Below are 16,414 nucleotides of genomic sequence, written 5' to 3' on the forward strand. Positions count from 1 at the left end.
TAGAAAAATATATAAAAGCAAATGTTTTGATATAACAGTAAAATATTCAGTTATAAAGAACGGATATTCTCGAGTATATTTTATACTCGAGAATATGCCATTATATTTTGTTTTGTCCTGTTATATAGGCCCTCTTCTTTTAGTGTGAACACTTTACTGATATTTTATTATTAAACATGATATACAGTTAGAAAAACTGTTTGTATAAATTCGATTTTGCAGAATGTTTGTATATTTGAATGTACATATATATGTTGGTGCTTTGGGTATTAAAATATACTTTGTATGTGTTTTTCTATAGCCCTGAAGAAGTCTCCTTGCAGGAGACGAAACGCGTCGGCTATGGCTTTCTTTTGCTATCAAGGCTGTGATATTCCATGCCTGTGAAAAGATCAAATAAAGAAAAGAATTCGTTTTGAAAATCAATGTGACGTCTTGGAAATTCCTTTAAACATTACGGACTCTTTCTAAATAGTGCTGAACCCTTTTGCATGTATGTTTTGAAAGGACTTTGTCCTGATTGAGGAGCTCAGAGGGAAGTGTTCCTCGGTTCGTTGCACTATTCAAGTTTATGTTAACTACACAATTCACTTGTCAGGTGCGGTAATATAGCCTTCACCCTCTTCGCATTTGTTCAAACAATTGATGATTACGTATCTGCGCTAAAAAAATCTGGCCATAAATTGTCGCTTTGGAGCTCTTCATGACGAGTTCATTCGAGATCAAATAGTGATGCAGGGTTCAAACTCAAATATACAGGATAATTTGTGGGAGAAGGGTGAATACCCCCTACAAAACATTATAGACATTGCAAGGAGGGCTGAACTTACTGGACGTTGTGCAAAAGCGGTTCTCTCTGAGACTAAAGAGAAGAAGGAAGGCGACACCGTAAGCAGGGTGACAGACAGGAAAAACTTTAACAGGCAAAATGTGAATCAAAGAAATTATAAATCAACTTACAAGAGAAATGAAACAAAAAACTGGGGCCACTGTTACTGGTGTTTGAGTGCATCACATTTAGCGAATGACCTCAAATGCCCAGCAAGAGAAGTAAAGTGCACACATTGTGGTGTAAAAGGACATTATGTCAAAGCCTGCAATAAGAGGAAACCACAAAAGGTCAAGGTGGTTGAATATAACAATGACTTTAATGAGAATGAAACAGACACTGATGATATCAATATGTTTGTACTTAACATAGATGATGAACAGGATGACAAGGTGAACAAAATAAGCACAGCAAAGTCAATTACCAAAACAAAGAAACTTATATGCTGTATGTCGATAGGTGGGGTAAACATTGACATTGTTGCAGACTCAGGGTCCCCTTACACTATAGTTAACAAAGGGGTTTGGAAAGAAAAATTCGAACAAACTCTTGGAAGTAAACTAGAAAGACCGGATATAAAAATCAGATTGTTCACAGGAGAACCCATTGATGTTTGCGGGTATAAAAAATCGAATTTTATTTACAAAGTGCGTGAAGCTGAAGGCAATCTATAGGTTTCTAAAGTGGGACCATGAGTACTAGGATGGATGGATCAGGGTAATTTGGGCATCATCCTAGACCCAAGCAAAGCGGAACCCGTGTTAAGCCTATTTGATAACTAGGATTATGCGAATTCGCTGCTTAAAAAATATCCTAAAGTGTTTAGTGGAGCAGTGGGTGAGTTGAAAGGATATCAACACAAGATCAAACTCAAACCTGTGACAACTCCCGTAGTACACAAGGTAAGAAACATCCCGTTTGCGATCAAAGATGAAGTAAGAGCCCAGTTAGATTAACTCATGGCCGAAGGGATAATTGAAAAAGTTGATGCATCAGAATGGGTCGCACCCCTTGTTATAGCAAAGCGACCCAACGGCAAGTTGAGGCTCTGTGTTGACCTACGAGATTTAAATCAGAACATTATTTTGGAGCAGTACCCTCTACCTAAAATTTATGAAATGTTGGCTTCGACTAAGGGTGTCAAATGGTTCTCTACAGTTGATCTCAAATCTGCGTATCACCAGGTACCCCTACATCGCGACAGCAGATCCCTAACTACATTCATCACACCTTATGGGTGTTTTAGATTTACCAGAGTGCCTTTCGGTTTAGCCTCAGCGGCTGCAATGTTCCAGCGACTCATGATTAACATTTTTGAGGGTGTTTCTGGAATTCTGCTCTTCCAGGACGACATCTTAATTATGGGCACAACTAAAGAAGAGCATGATTGTAGAGTTGAACAAGTATTGGAGATACTGGACAGAAAGGGACTCACCGCAGAGCATGCTAAATGCAAGTTCGCGAGCAATTCTGTGAATTATCTGGGGCATCAAATAACCGGCAACGGTATCAGTCCAAAAAAAGAACTCATACAGGCAATAAAAGACTCACCTGTGCCAGCAAACAAGGATGAGTTGAGATCTTTCCTAGGATTGGTTGAGTTCTACTCAAAGTTCATCAGGAATTTCGCACTAAAAACGTACGCACTTGGACAGCAGTTAAAACTGATGAACAAGTTTGAATGGAATAATGAATGCGAAGAAGCCTTTCATACCTTAAAGGCAGGTATGTGCACAGCTTTACCCCTACAAGGCTATGACCCTGCATTACAAAATTATGTAACAGCAGACGCAAGCAATAGGGGTTTGGGCGCTGTTCTCACTCAAAAAGACTCCAAAGGGGTCGAATACACAGTAGCTTTTGCCTCACGCTCGCTTACACAAGCAGAAGAGAAATTTTCAGTAATAGAACGGGAAGCGCTAGCTTGTGTGTGGGCCCTGGAGCACTTCAGACAATACATTTGGGGCAGAAGGGTACATGTGGGCACTGATCACAAACCTTTAACTAAAGTACTCACTACAAAGGGTTTATACACCGCCTCGCCAAGATTGGCTAGGCTGTCAGTACGCCTATTTGATTTTGTGTACAAAGTACAATATGTTCCTGGTGTTAAAAACGTGGTTGCGGACTACCTAAGCAGGATGCCCATCAAAACAAACGACATCGAAAACAACGAAGTAGAAGAACCGTGTATAGCGAATGTCCTAGAACACACCTGCGGAATTGATAAAGAAGAGTGGTTCATTGAACAGAAAAAGGATGACATTATTAGTCAAGTCTTAAAAAAAATTAATGAGGCATGGTCTGGAAAAAACAAACTGCCAGAACCCCTTAAGGACTTCTGGGAAGTCAAGGATGAATTGTCCCTAGAAGATGGATTCCTACTAAGAAGTGGGAGATTTGTGCCACCGAAGTCAATACAATCTAAAATACTTAGAATATGCCATGAAGGGCACCTGGGAATCGCAAAGACTAAAAGTAGGATCAAGAATATGTATTGGTGGCCTGGGGTCAGTAGAGATGTTGAAAGAACAGTCAGGGAATGTAAATTGTACATGGCTGCAGATAAAACACAGGTTGCGTTTAGACCGCCTTTGCACCCCATTCCCTGCCCCTCAATGCCTTGGGAGAGAATAGGTATTGACAAAATGGGACCAGTGTTTGAAGATCTTGAACAATGGTATTTGGTTGTAATCATAGATCACTTTACCAAATGGCCTGAAGTTAAAATGACAAACAAACCTGATGCTCAAAGTATAGTGAAATTCATGGATGAAACTTTTGCACGGGAAGGCCTTCCTAAGCAGATTGTGAGCGACAATGGTGCGCAATTCACGTCAGAATTATTTAAGAATTACATTCTCACATCATCAAACATAAGACAACGTCATTCTACCGTCCCAAAGGAAATGGTGCTGTTGAAAGATTCAACAGAGTTTTAAAGGGCACCATCAAGCTTGCAATCAATAGTAAACTCAACTGAAAGCAAGAAGTTTTGAGAACGGTGTGGGCGTACAGAATCACACCTTGTGAAACGACGGGACATAGTCCATTTGAACTGATGCGGGGAAGGACACCTCTCTCAAGAGACAATGTTGGCTGGATTAAAGCAGCTAAAAGAGTACATTGGTCTGCAAGACAGGTCAAGGAGAGACTTGCTCAAACCCATCTCAAGACTAAGAAAAACTATGACGAAAAACATGGATGTAAATATGTGGATCTCAAAGTAGGAGACCTGGTCAAAGTGAGGAGAAGTGGTCATGTAGGTAAGACACAGAACAGGTAAACCACACCTTTGACCGTGCAAAATGTGTTTTGCAATTCAGCACTCCTGAGTGATGGTAGAGTATGGCACTTCTCCGCCCTGTCTGCATACAGAAAACCCATCTAAGGAAAACAATTACTCCGTGCAGACAGAATCCATAGAGAACTCTCCTCCTACAACTAAAGGCAAAAGGGCAACGATTTACTCCTCAGACTGTGAGTCCGACTAAGAGTTCCCTGCATCATCGGCACCTGCTGTGTGCAGCAAATCAGGATCCATCTTAACGCCTGCTACTGGAACTATCAATCAGTCAAATACTACGAGAACCAAGCGCATGTTATCGCCTACGCCGTCAAGTGACACTTCACCGCTAATTAGCAGGAGCCGAACTGGAAGGTTGTTGGGTCCACCGGTTAAACTAAAAGACTATGTCTGTGAGTGATTGTCACAGTGTCTAGGGATGAACTTATAACTATCGTTACATTGTTATTGTGTACCTCATTTGCAAAGGGGGAAGATATGTTACGTTTAATCTATTGTCCACTCATGGACACCGTTCAGCTGCGCGCTGTAGTGTCCCTGCGCGGACACCATACCCTCAGTGAAGTCACCAGCTGTTAACTGTCGGGATGACAGTTGACAGCTGATCGCCGATCTGACAACATGTTCATAGCTCCAGCTTCTGTAGGAGCATGTGTTGGTGCATATAATTAAAAGAACTTATTCAAATTACTTTGTGCCGGAGTTCTTAACACTACATCTTGTCTACTGGACTTAATTACTACAAAGGGCCACTAGTTGGACCCTATCTAATATATCTATGGTCTGTGGGAACATTGTCCCACTGGCCAGGCTGACCAATTCCTAATTCATTTTAAGTTATTTTCAGGTTCATTAGCGAATTCTTATGCAAAAAAAAAAAACAAAAAAAACCAACTTCATGGTCTCGTTCGAAAGCCAGATATTCAGATGAGAAGTTTGTTAAGAGAATAGTTCAGTTCGAAAGGATTATGATAATCCCGTAAAGGAGATTACAGCTACATTAGATGGGGTTCTTACTATGTCCTCCTTTTTCTTGCATCCAAATCAACCCTCTAGACCATTGCATCATGTCTCTTTAAGAGAGGCTACGTGTACCTGTAAAAAATGGAAAGGAATTGAAGGGATATTATTTTCCAAAATTAAGCAGGAGTTAAAATTAGCACTGAAGAAGTATAAAGAAAACAGATACAAACTACTAAAGCTAATTAATTAAATACTACAAAATAATTTTTAATTTCAGTTCATTCTCTTACAGCCCGTCCTGCATTTCCCAGTTTGGAATAACTCAAGAGTTATGTGATGAATTATCTATTTTTTTGCTGACAAAAATGATAGTTGTTTGAGGTCACACCCCTTGTCCAGCATGTCAAGTTTGAACGTTTGTGGATCAGATCTAGAGACACCTCAACTCTGTGATCAAGAGTTGTAGTTATCTTTAGAAGATTTTACTGACATCTCTAACTCTGTTTCCTCTGGCCCTCCATTAGACCCTATCTCTATGATGGTTTAGGTAGTTGGCTTCTCGATGCCTAGCTGGGCCACTTCTACAAATATATACTAAATCTATCTTGTCTGCTCAGGTACCTGGGGCTTGGAATAAGGTAATGGTTTTTCACCTACTGAAGAAGCCTAATGCAGACCTGGGCATTATGAACAATTTTCACCCTACCTCCTTTTTGCGATAAAGATCTTGGAAAAACCCATCAACAGACAAATGTTACAATTTGTGGAACACCATTCTATCCTGAATGTAACTGCTTTGGGTCCATTTTGATTGTCAAACACTAACAGACGTTGGCCATTCTGTGGCTTTAGTGTTGTCTATCTATCTGATGTGTTCAGCACAATTTCCCATGAAAGATTATTGTCCAGACTTGCGGAGGTGGGTGATCAGGGAAGGGTACTTCAGTGCTATCTTGATTTCATATGTCTGGCAGTCCCTATGCCCATTTTTCTTTTAAATTAAAGGCCTTGTCTTGGGGAGTCAATCCCTTGTGGCCCATGGGATGGAGTGGGGAAAGGCTCCCCAGGCTGATGAGAGAAGTGTAGGCCGCATCAGACTACCATGGTCTGTCCAACTGCATTATTGGATAAGGGCTACCTGTGCAACTTGCAACAGACGTTAAGGCCTGCTGGGGTTTCGAATGACACCAATAGGACTGCTGCTAAACCCCTGCAGCTTGGAGCCGGAATTGACTTTACTGGGATTGCATGGAGATATGAACGGACCTTAGCAGGCAATAACAAATGGAGGTCCTCAGTCTAGGTGCTTGCTAATGCAGCTACATCGAAGCATTTTGAGGACACCCTGTTCGTTCTAATAGCTACGAAAAGACCTTTGTTTGGCAATGAAAAGATGCAACAACCTCCTTTTTCACCACTGTACTGTGAATTGGAACTAGAGAGCAATGTAAGGGTTTATCCTTACTGGTTCACAGCGCTACTAGACTTGTTTTACAGAAGTGATTTACACCAATACCATGGGGAATACAGATGCAAAAGAAGGTAAACTTTCCTGTGAAGAAAAAGAGACCTATAGGGACTCTCACTCAAGAGCCTTCATCCACATGTAATGAACATGACTTGGAGGAACAAGCCGGACCCACACTCATGGACATTAATGAAATTCTGCTAGACATAAAGTCCAGCCTATGAGCTAATAATGCAAACATTTATCACCTCAGAGCACACGTGGATCAAATGAACACAGTGATCGTATCGATAAAGCAGAGCAAAGAATCTCAGATCTTGAAGCCTGCTCGCCCAAACCGAGAGACCCAACAAGCAGTGGAGACAGATACTGGGAGAACCGCTTCGAGCCCGCAGGGACCGGTCGAGGAGAGTGCCGGCTGGTCTGATGTGCACTGTGGCTAATTATGAGAATGAAAAATTTCCTAGGTATCGTAACAGAAAGTTTCAATTCTATTAAGGACTCGGAGGCTAGGATTATCCTATTCTTTTTTCACTTTATTGAATAGCAGCCATTTAAAGATAACAGTTAAAAAACTACCACTCCCTTGAGGACTTGGGAATGACACAACAAAGTTAAACAATAGTGTCCACACAGATAGACTGTCCAATCCATCTCCACCAACCATGGGGCTTCAATCAGTTAATAGTCCTCTGTTATTGTCCATTCCCCCTCTTTCGTCGTTCAAGATCAGCCAGCATGGATGCTTCATGGATCTTGTTTATTAGAATCCCCTCCTGAAAGCAAACAACATAGTTTAGACGACAGCACTACCTAAGGATTAGCCCTGCAAGGGAGAAACAGCATAGAAACACATTTATGAGAAAACGCATGCACAGTCAAAGTGAACATAAGCGAACAAAAGAGTTTACTTACCCCACTAAGAGGGTGGGAAAGTTACAAATGAAGTTGTACCCTGGGTGGGATGATCCTCGCCTCCGAGTCCTTAATAGAATTGAAACTTTCTGTTACGATAGCTAGGAAATGTTTCATTCTAAGTCAGGACCGGAAGCAAGGATTATGCTAGTTTAAAAAACTTACTCACCACCAAGTGAGCCATCTGTATTACTGATTTGCAGTGAAACCGCTTAAATGTAGAGTCCGAAGATCAGTATGCTGCATTAAGAATGTCTTCTAGACGGGCTCCCAAGATAAAGGCTTTAGAGGCAATTGCCTGTCTGGTAGAGTGTGCCCCAAAGGCACCTAGGTCTATGCCTGCTTCCTGCATCACCCACCTCACCCATCAGGCAAGCGATGAGCAGCTGACGTTCTCCTGGGGGTCGGAACTCCTCCGACATCTCCTCATAGGCCTTAAGGCAAGAGACCACGCACAGCTTAGGAGAATCCGGGAAGGCTGGCTATGAAATGGTTTTCGTCCCACACTAAGTGTGCCTACGGATCGTAAAGGTTACCCCTGTAGGTGAAAATATCCTACCGGAAATGTCTAGGGCCCTGACGTCTGAAACCCGTATACAGGAGATCAGGCAAAGGAGCATGGCCAATTTCGCAAATAGTTCCTTTCTAGAAAGGAACCTAATCGGTTTCCAGGACAAGACCAGATTCAAAACCTGGTTTACATCCCAGAGGGCCAAATATCGAGGCTCCGGAGGTAAGGAAAGGCGTATTCCTCTGAGGAGATGACAGACAAAGGGGAGCTCCCCCACCGGGATCCATCCACCATAGCGTGTCCCGCTGAAATAGCAGAACGGAATGTGCTAATGGATCTATAAGCCAAACCTTCCTCAGCCAAAGAGGCCAAAAAATTTAGGATAGATGTGACATCTGCTGCCACGGGATCGAGTCCCCGTCGCACACACCAACAGTACCATCTTCTCCAGGTGGAGCGATAGTGTTTGACTGTACTGTCTGCCCAGGCCTTGGGCATGAATTACTCATCTGCTCCCGAAAGGCCTGGGACCACACATCGCCCCCTGTAATCCGCCACGCCATCAGGGCTAGAGAGCCTTGCACGATGAGTGGGTGAGGATCCTTGTCTGGATTGAGGAGGAGTGCTGGAAAGCGGGGGAGAGGGATTTTGAATATCAAGAAAGTTCCAGAAGAACTGGAAACCAGACTTGCGACCTCCATACCGGGGTAATCATGACCACGCTCACCTCCTGGCGTCGAACCTGGGCCAAGGCCCTCGTTATAATGGCGAACGGGGGAAAGACACAGCGCATTTCCTCCTGCCAGTCCTGCAGGAATGCATCCGTCTTCTCCGCCAGGAGATCTGGTCTCCAGCTGAAGAACCTGGAAAGTTAGTAATCCAAGTGGGAAGCAAAAAGATCCACCGAGAAGGGACCCCATCTGCGACGGAGGTCCGCAAACACTCCCGCGTGCAGCTTCCAAAGACTCACGTAGTGAAAATAGCATGATTGGAAGTCCGCCACCTGGTTGTCTTGTCTGGGAAGGCATTCCACCATGACGGAGACCTGGTGGTCGAGGCAATATTGCCAGAAGTTTGCCGCTAGGTTAGAGTGGGCTTTCGACCTTGTGCCCCCGAGGTGGTTTATATACCGGACCGCTGATATATTGTCCATCTTGAGGAGTACGCAGGACCGGATCGAGTCCTTGGTGCAGCATTGGATCGCAAACGAACCAGAGAGTTACTTCAGACAGTTTATATGTAATCGTTGTTCGAGTGGAGACCGCACACCTCCTGTGGTGAACTCGCCACATCTCGCGCCCCAGCCTGATCAGCTGGCATCTGATTCTATAACAATGTCTTGCGCGGAACCAAAAATTGCTCTACCGTTCCAAGCCTCCATGTTGGAGAGCCAGCAATTGAGTTCTTCCTTGGTCTCCGCAGAGAGATTCACTTTCTGGAAGTAGGAGAGACCTCTGTGCAGATGTGTGGCCTTCAGGTGCTGCAGGGTGTAGGAGAGTAGGGTCTGCTTTCTATGTTCACCCCCACTTTTTGCTTTTGCTTTACTGGTTTTCAACTTAGATGTGGCTGTGGGCCTGCTAATCAGACCCACAGCCCTGCTGTTCTCTCTCTAAATTAATACTATGCACTTTAGGTGCATAACCCATTTGGATAGGATCACCTTATTGGCCCCTGTACAGTGTACCTTAGGTACCCAGGGCATAGGTGTACCCTAGGCCTACCAGGGGCTGCAGCATGTATTATGCCACCCCTGGCCTGGCCTTCCATTATGACACAACTGGCTGATCACTCAGCTGGGGCAAGGTTGTGTAATCACCCCTTGCTTAGGTGTAGTATTCCCATACCTATCTTATATATAGACACATGTGTACCTATCAGCCACTCCTATGGCAGGCCTTAACAATCCTGGAGGCAGAGTGCTTGGTAACATGTGAGATGGTGCTCTAGCATGAGCTGAGCCTGTCTGCAGCTTTCGGAACCATGTCCTTATAGCTGTTCTATGATATAGCCTACCATATACTCTTAAAGTGCCTTATAATCTTAAACGGTTATGGTAACTATGGTTTGGCTTTATCAAAACATGTTGTGTAAGGTGTCTAACACTTTGGAATAATACCCCCATCCCATTTCTGGGGATGAGGATATTATCCCTCCCTTCTAGAGGGAGAAGACATGTTGAAACCTACTTTCCCGGTTAAAGTTAACCAGAGCCCCAGCATCACAAAATGGATGCTGCTGCCACGACACAAGTCTGACCTCCTGCTGCTGGGAGTGATCCTGGCACGGGAGGCTTGGACAATAGGTTTCCTGCCTTGGGAGGTGCGAGTACCACCCCAGACAGGCCTTTGTGTATTGGGGCAGGGAGGGATGAAAGAAACGAGACACTGCCTGGGGCACACAAGGTGTCCCATGCATAGTCCAGTTCAAACCGGTGCTGGGGCACTCCAGCCCCAGTCCTGGCGCGAAACTGGACAAAGGGAAGGGGGTGTAACCACCCCCCTCCCAGGTCCCACCCATAAGGCGTGACCTAGCAGGCAACCCAGCCCCCCAGATTAGTATAAGAGTGGTAGCTGGGCCCCAGGAGATTAGATTATCCTGAACCTGCAACTTGAACAGAAACTCTGGACCTTCGACATTCGACGAAAGAAGAAGACTCAAGAATCTCCCTTGTGGCCAAGGAGTGGCTACCCTGTGGAAACAGGCACCATCAAGAGACTTACCCTTTGCTTTGCTGAAGTTCTTTGAGGGACCGACTGCAGAGCCCGACCAGAGCCTTGACTTCCAGACTTCTCCGACCCTGATCCACATCCACAGCCGAGCTGAGATCCGTGGAGGCAACGAGAGACGTGGGACCGGCTACCTGGGAAAAGTGGCGAGTATCTTCCAGCGCAGCTTCTGAGGCACCCTCGAAGTTGTGCACCGGAGATTGAGAAGCCCCAACCCCAAGCACCATCTGCACCGAAGATCAGCCCCCCACACTCCACGAGTCCTGCGTGGGGCCCTTTTGCAGTTTCCTGCTTGCCGCGTCTGTCCGGTTGCTTGCCCGTTGGCTAGCGGCCTTTGCGACGACACACCTTTGAACTTCCACTGCTGGTTTGGCTCCTCCAGACTGGCTCCTGCTCCTCTGCAAAAGAGAAGCACCCCAGACCTTCCTGGTCTGCACCAGAAGCAAGTCCTCCATTCTTCGTGGGTTCCGCTTGCCAAGGCTTGGGGAGTCCTAGTTTGACTTCGACGCCGCCGACAGCAAGAGCCTTCGTGGGACAGCTCGCCTCCCGGTCCTGGTCGTCCTCGACGTCTCCTGGTACCCGTGGCTGCTGCGACAAGCTTCACCTCTTCACCTGCAATCTCCCGACATCGCCTGGTTCCTTCCTGGTTCCACGTGGTCACTGGCTAGTGACCCTGACTCTGTCCCTTCTGCTTGCAGGTATCCTTCCTTCTTGAGCCCGGCCTTGGGATCCACCGGACACTCTTCACTGACTGCCTGTCAGCAACTTTCCTTCAGGCATCCATAGAAGTCCACAACGAAACCTGACGCAAGTTCACACCTATGCACCCGCAGCCCGTGGGCTAGGTAACTTGGGTACTTCGGTGCTCACAAGGGTATTGACTATCCTAGGGTCTAGTTTCCGAGTCTCGACTTTCTAGCTATACCAGAAGTGTCCTAAAACTGCTTATTTCAGAACTGTACTATTTCTATCGATTATACGCATTACGCGTGAGTGTTTCCACTCTGCACCTGAATCCCGTGGGCCTCCCACTTCCTAACCTTGGGTAGTGTAGTGTAGCCCCAGCGATTCCCTAGGCCTAGGCCTATCCTATTTCCGTGACAGTGGTCCTTATACCACTTCTTTAGTATATGGTTTGCGTGGCCCCTAGGGCCTAACTGTATTACTTACCTGTGTGACTTAATGTATGCTTGAATAAGACTGTGTTGTACTTACCTCGAATCTCATAAAGAGTGCTGAGGGTTTGACTAGAATAAATACACTTTATTTTATATATATATATATCTGTTGTGGTGTCCTTTCATTTGGTATTCAAGGGATTATATATGGTATAACAGCTGGCTTCACATGCCATTCAGAGTTTAGCCTAAGACTGCTCTTGTCCATGCTACCACTAGGATAGCTGGTCTATAAGGTTGACTTTACAACCAATCACCATAAGGGTTGTTTGGACTGATATAGGGTGTACACTAGAACTAGTGACATCATACATCAGGCCACCTTCTCACATTGGTGAGCAGCGGTTGGGATCTGAGCTTGCTGTTGTAATATCATTGTAATCTTGAGATACTAAATTGAAAGATCACACAGATATTGTTTAGGTACATATAACATAGATTATAAATACTTAAGTCCTACTGGACTTAGTTGTTGTAGGTTGAAGGGCCTAGCACACCCTGACTACAACTACTAGAGAGGTTTAGTAGATACAACTAGTGTAGGTAGGTGCACACACCACACCCTCACTAGATCATGTCTCTGGGAGGAGATCAAGTAGATTCTCTCTCAGGAGGGGTAGGTCTTAGAAAGATCCCCTCTAGATATGATACCCTAACTTTTCAGGAGATGAGACAATTGTGTACCTCCAGAAAGTTAAAACAGGGTGCAAACCCTACCCTCATACAGCTAGTAGAGATCCTAGAGGAGTATGATGCTCTTAGGGCCTCCCAGGTTGGTACTCTAGGTACAAGTGAGGGTCTACCCGCTACAGATGAGACAGATGGGACTTCAGATGAGGAGGTAGACAGCCAGGTCAAAGTTAGAAGACTTAGCCAGGCAAACCTAAGCTTACATGGGAGTCTGCATGGGGTCCCCCCATACAGACCCACAAGTGGGCTTAACCAGAGAATCAGGAGAGACAGATCCCCTTCAAGGGAATCCATCCACTCCCATGTCTCTAGCATCTGTAATGCCTCTTCTCACAGGGGAATGACTTCCCCCCCAGAGAAAGGAGCATGAAGCCAGAATGAGGGAAGCTAATCTAAGGATTGAGAGGGAAGAACTTGCCCTTGCCAAGGAGAAGCTTGCTCTGGCTAGAGAGCAAAAGTTAAGTGGGTTAGAACCCACTGGTGGCAGCAATATCCCTAAGGATAGAGACAGGACCTATGATAATAGAAACCTGAGCAAGATTGTCCCTCCCTACAAGTGTGGGGATGACATCCACAAATGGATAACTGCTTTGGAGAGGGCTTGCAAAGTACAGCAGGTACCCCAAAGTCAGTGGGCAGCTATCTTGTGGCTCTCCTTTTCTGAGAAAGGTAGAGACACGCTCCTCACAGTTAGTGATGAGGATGCAGACAATTACACTACACTGTCCTGAAGAGTGCTCGAATTGATGGGTTTGGCCTAACCACTGAACAATACAGGTTGTTGTTCAGGGATACCCAGAAGACACAGACTCAGGACCGGACTGACTTTGTAGATTGTGCCACTAAGGCTCTGGAAGGCTGGCTAGTGGGAAGTAAGGTTAAGGACTATACAGGATTGTATAATTTGATCATGAGAGAACAAATCCTTAACAACTGTCAAAACCAGCTACTGCATCAACACCTGAGTGATTCTGATCTGACTTCTCCCCAAGAATTGGGAAAGAAGGCAGATAGATGGGTCAGGACTAGAGTTAAGCAGAAAAACCAGAACCAGGGCGGTGATCAGAAAAAGGCAGACCAGAAGGGTAATGATCAGAAACAAAAAGACCAGAAGTCTTCACCAGGCCCCCAAAAGGCTCAGGGGGAGGGTGGTCCCAAAAAGGATAAAAAGAAAGATGTCCAAAAGAAACCATGGTGCAACTATTGTAAGTCCAACTCACATTGGTTTAGTGAGTGCACCAAAAAGGATAAGCCCCCAGCCACCATTGCCCCTAAGGCAACTGTACCCCCTAGTTCAGCTGTAAGTGGTGGTTCCCAGCAAAAGGGTGTAGTAGGGTTAACCCTGGGAACTGAGGAGGATTCTGGCCTAGTTAGAATACCTACTCAGGCTGTTCTGATGTGTGATGGGGACATAGCTTTGTCCTCTACTATAGGCCCCAGTAACCTGGGCAAGTACAGACAGACTCCTTTTATCAACCAAAGAATGGCTCAGGCCTACAGGGACACTGGGGCTAGTGTCACAATGGTGACACCTGCCTTTGTGGACCCTGGACAGATCATACTAGGTGAGAACTACCTAGTGACCAACGCTAGCAATGCCACTACCTCCCATAGTGAGGCTATTGTTAACTTCTCCTGGGGAGGGGTAACTGGCCTCAAGAAAGTTGTTGTTAGTTCAGACCTTCCTGTAGAGTGTTTACTGGGCAATGATCTTGAAACTTCAGTTTGGTCTGAAGTGGAGTATAGGACCCATGCAGAAATGCTGGGGATAGATGCACATGTCCTTGCTGTGACCAGGTCACAGGCCAAAAAGTGCACCACTGAACAAGTGCTGGATCCTGGAACTATGGACCAGTCACAACCCAAGAGAAAGAGCAGTAGGGTAAAGGCTGTGCCTTCCCCCCTGCATCAGGTAGTGGATCAGCCCTCACAGGAGGATGATTCTGAGAGCCCTGAAGGAACTATCCTAGAAGAACTTGCACCTGATCAGGTTGAGTTTCTTGGGACAGGGGGACCTTCAAGGGCAGATCTGAGGCAGGCACAATTAGACTGCCCCTCTCTTGAACCCCTCAGACAGCAGGCTGCTGCTGAGGCTGCAGGGAATGCTCAAGGTACCCATAGAGTGTATTGAGATGAAGGGCTGCTGTATTCAGAGGCTAGAGACCCCAAGCCTGGTGCATCCAGGAGGTTGGTCATACCACTGAAGTTCAGAGGCTTCCTTCTTACCTTGGCCCATGATATTCCCCTTGCAGGACACTTAGGCCAGAACAAGACTTGGGACAGGCTTGTCCCTCACTTTCACTGGCCCCATATGTCAGAAGATACCAAGGAGTTTTGTCGCTCCTGTGTCACCTGCCAAGCCAGTGGCAAATCAGGTGGCACCACAAAGGCCCCCCTCATACCACTACCTGTGGTGGGGGTTCCCTTTGAAAGAGTGGGCATAGATATTGTAGGACCAATGGACCCACAAACAGCATCTGGGCACAGATTCATACTGGTGATAGTGGACCATGCCACCAGGTATCCAGAAGCTATTCCCCTGAGGACCACAACAGCTCCTGTTGTGGCAAGGGCCCTACTTGGAGTATTCTCCAGAGTGGGCTTTCCAAAGGAGGTCATTTCTGACAGAGGTGCCAACTTCATGTCAGGATATTTGACTGCAATGTGGAAGGAGTGTGGTGTGAACTACAAGTTCACCACACCCTATCACCCACAGTGCAATGGGCTTGTTGAGAGATTCAACAAGACCCTAAAGGGAATGATAAAAGGTTTACCAGACAAGCTTAGGCGAAGATGGGACATCCTTTTACCCTGCCTTCTGTTTGCTTACAGAGAGGTCACACAAAAGGGGGTTGGCTACAGCCCTTTTGAGCTTTTGTTTGGGCATCCTGTAAGAGGACCCCTATGTTTAGTAAGGGAAGGATGGGAGAGACCTCTCAGACAACCCAAACTTGATATAGTGGATTATGTACTTGGTCTCCGTTCCAGGATGGCAGAGTATATGAAGAAGGCTTCTAAAAAACTTGAGGCAAGCCAAGAACTCCAAAAAGCTTGGCATGACCAAAAGGCTGTGCTGACTGTTTACCAGCCAGGGCAGAAAGTGTGGGTGCTGGAGCCAGTGGCCCCAGCAGCACTCCAAGACAAATGGTCTGGACCCCACACTATTGTTCAGAAAAAGGGAGAAGTCACCTACTTGGTGGACCTTGGGACTCCCAGAAGCCCCCACAGGGTGCTTCATGTCAACAGATTGAAGGCATATGTTGACAGGGCAGACATGGGCTTACTCATGGCTACAGATGAGGGGCAGGAGGAAGAGAGTGACCCTCTCCCAGACCTGTTGACTCAGAACCCTGATGATGGCTCAGTTGATGGTGTGGTCTTTTCTGACAGCCTCACTGTCCATCAGCAACAGGACTGCAGACAAGTTCTGCAATCCTACAGACATATGTTCTCTCTGACCCCAAGTCAGACAAACTGGTGCACCCATGAGGTGGACACTGGTGACAGTCTGCCTGTGAAGAGTAAAATCTACAGGCAACCTGACCATGTCAGGTACTGCATAAAAGTTGAGGTACAAAAGATGTTGGAGCTGGGAGTCATTGAACCTTCAGAGAGCCCTTGGGCTAGTCCTGTAGTTCTTGTGCCAAAACCTCACACCCAAGATGGTAAGAGAGAGATGAGGTTTTGCGTGGACTACAGAGGTCTCAATGCTGTCACTAGGACAGATGCCCACCCAATACCTAGGGCAGATGAGCTCATTGACAGACTGGCAGCTGCTAAGTTTTTGAGCACATTTGACATGACAGCAGGCTACTGGCAAATCAGAC

The 16,414-nt window shown here is 45.9% G+C and overlaps 1 long non-coding RNA gene across 1 annotated transcript in view; it reads right to left on the reverse strand.

The window, feature by feature from the left end:
• Positions 1-7,082: 7,082 nt before the first annotated feature.
• Positions 7,083-16,414, reverse strand: part of LOC146871107 (uncharacterized) — a 30,279-nt gene continuing 20,947 nt past the window's right edge. Inside the window, exon 3 of the long non-coding RNA XR_014980385.1 lies at positions 7,083-7,343. This is a non-coding gene — a long non-coding RNA (uncharacterized LOC146871107). The remainder of the gene's footprint in view (positions 7,344-16,414) is intronic.

This window comes from Triturus cristatus, chromosome 1_1, assembly GCF_964204655.1.
Source record: "Triturus cristatus chromosome 1_1, aTriCri1.1, whole genome shotgun sequence".
Lineage (NCBI taxonomy): Eukaryota > Metazoa > Chordata > Amphibia > Caudata > Salamandridae > Triturus > Triturus cristatus.